Raw genomic sequence first — 8977 nt, 5'->3', positions numbered from 1 at the left:
GACCCTATCCCAGCAAAAAGAGTAAGATAATAACAAGAAAACTGTGAATGTAAAGATGCCGGATCAAAGGGCTTAAGAAGATTTTAAAAACCACATAAGAACAATGAAGGTTCCATTATTTCGTAGTGTACGCAGAATTTGACTGCTTTCCTGAGTGTCAATAGCGCAAACTACGTTCCTCTTTTATTGTACTTTCGTTTGTCGACGTCGGTGCGTCAATGATGTCGGCTTGGGCAGAAGTCGAAATAAGATGTTATCAAATGGTAAACTTGAACGACTGTATATTTTACACGTCTCCTACCGCCACTGCATTTTGGTGCCGTGACTGTTGGAAATAATGGATTCGAAGTTGAAAGCAGTACGGGCAGGACACAGAGGACAAGTGACACGGTAACTAAAGAAATTCGAGGACATTGAAAGAATTCGGACTTAGACAAAATTCGAAAAAAACTGTCACACACTGATTCCCTGTCTCAAAATGTAAGAGTCGCATCAACGTCTTTAGATCCAAATGCAAACAGTTTTACGCCAACTTACCCGACGAATTCATCGCTTATCAATGACAATGTCATACATAGCAATGGAAATGGAATAAATGTACAACAAACACATTTTGATGATTTCCGCTCCATGCTAAATACCCATCGTGACTTGCAGTCTACAAGTAATTTGTACAACCAAGGCTTTTCTTCGGTATCAAATAGCAGTCAAAACCATAGATTATCGAAACTAGATTTACCGCACTTTGATGGGGACATTTTACAATGGCAAACCTTTTAGGATTCGTATGAATCAACTATCCATTTAAACAGTAATTTGACCGAGATACAGAAATTTAGTTACCAGAAGGCCCGACTCCATGGTCACGTCGCCCAAACAATTGAAGGTTTCGCACTGACAAATGCAAATTACACCACAGCAATCAATTTACTCAGAGAGTTTTGGACAGCCCCATAAGATAATTCATACCTACATGATAGCGTTAATGGAAATGCCGATTCCTAACAACAGTTCACAATGCCTGACAAGTTATGGAGACAATCTTGAAGCGTATGTTCGGGGGCTAGAATCAAAAGGCCAGGAACAAGAGATGTACGGAGCCCTGTACATGGAAAACTTCCACCTGAAATTCGCAAAAATATCGCACGAGAACATGGCAGCGACAATATTTCTTTGATTGAATTCCGCAAATCGATTGTAAAAAAAATCAGCATTCTAGAAGTAGGCCAGACTACAGATTACAGAGTTAATAGCATGACAGCTACTTGTTTTTCTGGAGCGAAGTCGAGACAACAATCTCATTATGACCATAAATAGACAAAAATGACAAAAGAGACACATGTTTGCGTATTTTGTGACGGAACACACCATTCTAATGATCCTAATGATTGTATAAAGGTAAAAGACCCCAGCGCCAGAGTTGCCGTAGTAAAACGTAAGAAGCTATGTTTTTATTGCCTTGGATCGCTTCTCGCCAAAGAATGTAATTCACAGAATAAATGCCGAAAATGCAACAAGAAGCATACAATCATGTGTGAAGGTCGATTTGTAACTGGACAGAAGTCACAGTCAGTAAAGACGGAAGGTCAAAACGGAGAGAAAGCCGTATCAGTTGTAATGCACACGTCATCTAAAGTTAAACTACACTCGAATGTTTTGTTGAAAACCGCAATAGCACCAGTACATTTTGAACACATTTACGCAGAAACAAACATTTTATTTCACGAGGGTGCTCATCGTTCCTTCATAACTGAGAGTTTAGCCAGGAAAGTGAATGTTAACGCCACAGGAAAAGAAACAGTTCAACTTGCTGCATTTGGAGATGTGAGTAACAATGTACGTCAACTTGAATCTGCAACCATTGATATACAGACCGATTCTGGACAGAATATACCAATTCACGCACTGATTGTTCCAACCATATACGTTCCTATGCAGACCAACATGACACGTAACGTGAGAAATCTGCCGTATTTGAGAAGTCTTAAATTTGCGTATCCACTGACTTCACATGAACAGTTTGAAATTTCGTTGCTGATAGGAGCAGACTTTTACTGTAAGATAGTATAGATTAAGGTGATAAGAGGTGATTGACTCACAGCAATTAGCTCCAAAATTGGTTTTTTATTGTAAGGACCAGTTAGCGATAACAGGACTTCATCAATTTTTCCCGTCCTTTTGAACATCATCAAGTCATCATATGGAGGAGAAAAGAATTGAAAACAGTCTTAAATGATTTGAAAACGAACAGTACCAGGCCAAATTGCCATGGAAACATGAACACCTTGACTTTCCATCAAACTTTTATATCGTTAAATCGGGAACAGAGAGTTACTACACAGATATGGGGATATTATTAAAGAGCACGAGAAAAGAGGATTCATCGAAAAGGTAAATTAAGACACAATTCCAATCAAAACTCATCACATTCCACACCATGCTGTAAGAAAGGAATCAGCTACCACACCCATTAGAATAGTATACGATTGAAGCTGCAAACAATCGCAAAACCATGCCAGCTTAAACGACTTACTTAATGATCTAACAAAAATTCTGATGAGATTTCGACTCAACAAAATTGGAGTGAGCACAGATATTGAGAACGCCTTTCTACATGTTGGCCTAGACAACAGTGACAGAGATGTAACACGCTTCATATGGATCTGAATAATCAAACTAGCCAGCTGACTACTTACAGGTTTAAATCTGTATTATATGGCACCAAATGCTCTCCATTTATCTTAAATGCAGCATTACTGAAGCACTTAGATGAAGATGAATACAAAACGGAAACTGTGTTTACCATGAAGAAGGATTTGTTTGTTGATAACATTTTGTCAAGCCTTAAAAATGAGATGAAAGCTCTTAAATACTTCCGTGAAGCAAGATCGTTAATGTCAGAAGCTGGGTTTAATCTTCGCTCATGGACATCAAGTAGTAACCATCTCCCGAAAACTTGCACAAGCTGAAAATGTACTGGACAAAGACACTAAAACGAAAATACTTGGACTACGTTGGGATACAACAACAGACAAACTAGTCCGGAAGTAAAATTGAACCAGGAAATAGGGAATATCACAAAGCGGGAGATTCTTAGCCAGTCTTCAGGGATTTACGATCCGTTAAGTCCTATTACTGTGTGAGCCAAACTACTAATGCAAGATTTATGGAGACAGAAAATGGACTGGGACAAACCTCTACCGTGGGAACTACAACATCTATGGATAAAACTTGCTAAATATTTAAAGATCACAACAACTGCAGAACTGAGACACTATTTCACAAGCTCGTCAGTCAACATGGACCACAATGAACTACATGTTTTCGTCGATGCAAGTATGGGCGCATATTGAGCAGTAGTATATATTGGTGATGAAAGTAATTTAGCAGTAGTAATGGCGAAGAATCGCGTAGCACCACTAAAAAAGTTGACTCTTCAACAACTAGAACTAATGGAAGCACTTATCGGCGCTCGCCTCGCTAGCCACATCAGGACTACCCTACCTAGCAACAAAGTGGTATTTTGGTCGACAGCCAAATTGTTCTACACTGGTTGAATACGTCGAGACAGTTAAAACGATTCGTTCAGAAAAGAATTGATGAGATAAAAAATTTGACTGCACATGATGAATGGAGATATTGTCCAACTAAAGAGAATCCAGCAGACTTACTGACTCAAGGACTGACTGCGGAACAGTTTTTATAGAACACACTCTTGTTTAACGGACCTGAATGGCTAACAGATGAGAAAAAATGGCCGACATGGAACTCACAAGTAGTACCGTATAATCATCCTTCGTAGAACACGACAACAAGGACAACACACCAACAGAAGAAAGGAACAGTCTAAAGGAAACAGGAATTGATATTATTATGAACATTACTCGGTATAGCACCTTATACAAAACGATCCGAGTGACCGCCTTTATTCTGAGATTTGTAGACAACTGTAAAATTCCAAAATCACAGAGAAAAACCGACCAGCTGCTTGATACTAGTGAATTACAACAACTTGAAGTCACAGACCAGCAAAAGATTGTCACTGGTGAAACAGTTAAGACTATTTTTTGATTTAAATGGAACTATTCGTTGCGGTGGGAGGATTCACAACGAACCACTGACAGAGACTGCTCGATTCCCTTATTTATTACCTATAGATCCCCCACTTACTCCATTGGTTGTACTGGATGTACATGAAACATTGAAACATTCTGGAGTACTAGCTACAGTAACTCAGATAAGACAAACATATTGGGATCCATGTATTCGCCAGTACGCGAAGAAGGTTCTACACAAACGTATAACTTCCCGAAAAGTTAGCGGGAAACCACACAGAGAAACTGACCAGCCACCATTGCCGAAAATCAGATTGACAGAAGCATCAGTACGAGCGAATGAAAGAATTCACAAGTGGATACACGGACAATAATTTGTTAAATTCAGTGAAATCTAATATTGACTGTTTAAAGTTAATTTCACTTTCTGCCGTAACCATGGACATGTTTAGAGAATTATTTGATTTAAAGTCATTAATTGGTAACTGGAAACAAATTTTTTTTTAAATAATTTATTTCTTTGCGTGCCCGGATAATGTCGCGAAAATAGCGCGAACTACGTTCCTCTTTTATTGTACTTTCGTTTGTCGACGTCGGTACGTCGTCTTGGGCGGAAGTCAAAATAAGATGTTATTAAATGGGTCACTTGAACGGCTGTATATTTTATATGTCTTCATCGCCACTACACTGAAGACGTCAAGTCAAAAAATTGTGAGGGATCGAAGAGAAATCAAGCCAAAGACTTTGTAAAATAGATCAATGAACAGAAAGAGATCTCAGCCGCAGAAATCATGAGTCACTGATGCCGAATGAATGACTGCAAACCAGACATCAAACCCTACCAGAAGCACACACCGCCCGGAATTTGCTATTTCATTAAGTGCTATGACGACAGGGTGTTAACTAGAGAACCACTTTGTTATACACATTGTACAATGCAGTGGCCAAGATCTTTGTGAATAAACTTGAATAAGATTTTTGAGCGCTGTACCAGTAAGATAAATATCAAAAATCCAATGATATATCGAAGGAGAATAAACAACGGGTCTAGAGTATAAGTGCTAAAGTTCATTTAGAGGTAATGTCTCCCTCTACCTCTGGTACTATGGCCAACAAGGAGAATATCTAAGTTTGGACAATCGGCAATAGTTATTGGACTACTAGTATGTGACACACCAGGTACCCCTCACACTAATGTGACAAGTTCGTACGGGTGTAGGTATAAGTGCTATTGGCCATTTTAGAGGCAATATCTACCTTTATCTCTGGTACAATGGGCAACGTGGAGAATATCTTAGATTGTCCAGCCGGCTCGTTAAAGATTCCAAGAACTTTCTTATTGACCTTAGTCTAAACTTTAGATTTATGGTCAGTCGGGTAATTGGAGATCTCGTACCACTGAGCACATGTTTATATATGTATTTGTAAATGTCTGTGGTCTGAATATTGCAAACGAGACTTAGTATTGTGTGTGAAGCAGATCGTGGCTCGCGTTCCGTATTTGTTTTTTAGGTAGTCTTATTCATAATCAGTCATAAGTGTTTTTAGCAGGTCCAAAATCTCCAGACGTAGGGAGATTGGTTTGTCAAATACCTGCTTGGTTCGTGTCCTGTGGATTACAGGCAATACATCATTAAATATAGTCCGTTTCTTGAATTTGGGGATGATTGCTAGTTTTAAAGCTTTTGTGTTGTTACGGATACCAACACGGCTCCGGATATTTTCAATGCTTTTGCAAACACTTTGAATTCATCATCCTATTGAATTCTTTTTTAAATGTTGTCATATGTTCGGCTTGGAGTTTCGTTTTCTTGTCAATGTAAGGTTTCAACCGTGGGCTTTGGTTAAACATGATAACTTTATGTAGATTCTTAAGTTTCAACCCCGTGGCCAGATATCTCTTTAAGTGCCATGATGCACCACATATGTTGTCTTGTTCTGAAGATTAGCTACTGGTTCTTGATTTGACTCCGTTCATTTACAAAGCTTGTGGAGCCAGTGGACAATCATTAGGTAACCCTTCTTTTGCTATCATATCTCCATCGATTTCCTTAACAGGAAACGTGATGTCACAATCAATTACTTTTTACTTTCTGGGAACACCATTGATTAATCAAGGCAGTCTGTTGCGTGATATATATTCTTTGCGAAAAAATTAATCCATCGAACACAAAAGATTGTACGTTTATCCAAACCTCAGCCGAGGTATGTAGTTTTCGACAAATTAAAGGCCAGTAAAATTTGGTGACCATTCTTTGTGTATATCTCATACATGTGGTCTTAGTAAATTAAAGTGTGTGTCTAATTTTTCCAGCTTATATTTTACACTCCGAGTTTTACCGCAGTCTAGTATCATAAGAAAAACCCTTCTACTGCAAGTAACGCAATACACATTTATCATTGAGGCTGGCTAGGTAGTCACGTATTCATGTTTACCGGGTAGTCGTGTCTACTGTCATTCGTTTGATATAGCAAGCCCTAAGTTGGAATTCATCCGGATCAAGGGAAAATTTCTCTGAACACTTTCTGTACACTATGATTGGTACTTTCATTTATCTCATATGGTTTTTAAAATCTTGGTAGGTTCCTTGATCCGGCACCGTTACATTCGCAGTAATCTTTTTTTATTACAGTATTCTCTTTGCTAGGTTAGGGTCTGCTCACTTTGTGATTAACAGAGGCGAAAGATGCCAAAAAGGATATTTTTAAAGGGTAAGCAAATCCTGCTGCACATGTGACACCCGTCGTGTTACTCCTATAAAATATGTTCATTAACTATATCAAAATGAAAAAATGATTTATGAGCTTGTTGAAAGCATGTTCTCTATGGGCAAAAAAAACCCAAATACCTCGACAGGGTGATTGTTAAATTGAAACATACGACTGAATCTGAGCGATCACGTAAAACCGACGATGACAAAAAAGTGTTTAACCTCATCAAAGTCCTTTTTCCCATACTAGGTACAAACGAACGTTGGGGAACTAAGGTTTGCTTGAGAAAGAACATCCAGGGTGTAGTATCTTTTTTTTTTAATAGGTTCAAAGTTGGGGTCCGACCCCCTACCCCACCCTAACTTTAAAAGTTAATCAAAAATTTCCTACGGCAATACTTTTTTCCACACTAGGTGCAAATGAAAGTTGGGACCCTTAGGCATGCTTGACTAAAAAATCCAGGTGGGGTATAGCACGGATTTTTTTAAAAATTGGTCCAAAGTTGGGGTCCGACCCCCTTCCCCACCCTAACTTTAAAAGTTAATCAAAAATTTCCTACGGCAATAATTTTTTCCACACTAGGTGCAAATGAAAGTTGGGACCCTTAGGCATGCTTGACTAAAAAATCCAGGTGGGGTATAGCACGGATTTTTTTTAAAATTGGTCCAAAGTTGGGGTCCGACCCCCTACCCCACCCTAACTTTAAAAGTTAATAAAAAATTTCCTACGGCAATACTTTTTTCCACACTAGGTGCAAATGAAAGTTGGGACCCTTAGGCATGCTTGACTAAAAAATCCAGGTGGGGTATAGCACGGATTTTTTTAAAAATTGGTCCAAAGTTGGGGTCCGACCCCCTACCCCACCCTAACTTTAAAAGTTAATCAAAAATTTCCTACGGCAATACTTTTTTCCACACTAGGTGCAAATGAAAGTTGGGACCCTTAGGCATGCTTGACTAAAATATCCAGGTGGGGTATAACACGGATTTTTTTTAAAATTGGTCCAAAGTTGGGGTCCGACCCCCTTCCCCACCCTAACTTTAAAAGTTAATCAAAAATTTCCTACGGCAATAATTTTTTCCACACTAGGTGCAAATGAAAGTTGGGACCCTTAGGCATGCTTGACTAAAAAATCCAGGTGGGGTATAGCACGGATTTTTTTTAAAATTGGTCCAAAGTTGGGGTCCGACCCCCTACCCCACCCTAACTTTAAAAGTTAATAAAAAATTTCCTACGGCAATACTTTTTTCCACACTAGGTGCAAATGAAAGTTGGGACCCTTAGGCATGCTTGACTAAAAAATCCAGGTGGGGTATAGCACGGATTTTTTTAAAAATTGGTCCAAAGTTGGGGTCCGACCCCCTACCCCACCCTAACTTTAAAAGTTAATAAAAAATTTCCTACGGCAATACTTTTTTCCACACTAGGTGCAAATGAAAGTTGGGACCCTTAGGCATGCTTGACTAAAAAATCCAGGTGGGGTATAGCACGGATTTTTTTAAAAATTGGTCCAAAGTTGGGGTCCGACCCCCTACCCCACCCTAACTTTAAAAGTTAATCAAAAATTTCCTACGGCAATACTTTTTTCCACACTAGGTGCAAATGAAAGTTGGGACCCTTAGGCATGCTTGACTAAAATATCCAGGTGGGGTATAACACGGATTTTTTTTAAAATTGGTCCAAAGTTGGGGTCCGACCCCCTTCCCCACCCTAACTTTAAAAGTTAATCAAAAATTTCCTACGGCAATAATTTTTTCCACACTAGGTGCAAATGAAAGTTGGGACCCTTAGGCATGCTTGACTAAAAAATCCAGGTGGGGTATAGCACGGATTTTTTTTAAAATTGGTCCAAAGTTGGGGTCCGACCCCCTACCCCACCCTAACTTTAAAAGTTAATAAAAAATTTCCTACGGCAATACTTTTTTCCACACTAGGTGCAAATGAAAGTTGGGACCCTTAGGCATGCTTGACTAAAAAATCCAGGTGGGGTATAGCACGGATTTTTTTAAAAATTGGTCCAAAGTTGGGGTCCGACCCCCTACCCCACCCTAACTTTAAAAGTTAATCAAAAATTTCCTACGGCAATACTTTTTTCCACACTAGGTGCAAATGAAAGTTGGGACCCTTAGGCATGCTTGACTAAAATATCCAGGTGGGGTATAACACGGATTTTTTTTAAAATTGGTCCAAAGTTGGGGTCCGACCCCCTT

This window comes from Mytilus californianus, unplaced genomic scaffold (assembly GCF_021869535.1).
Source record: "Mytilus californianus isolate M0D057914Y unplaced genomic scaffold, xbMytCali1.0.p SCAF_13, whole genome shotgun sequence".
Lineage (NCBI taxonomy): Eukaryota > Metazoa > Mollusca > Bivalvia > Mytilida > Mytilidae > Mytilus > Mytilus californianus.
The sequence above is the reverse complement of the archived record's forward strand: the minus strand, read 5'-3'. Positions refer to the sequence as shown.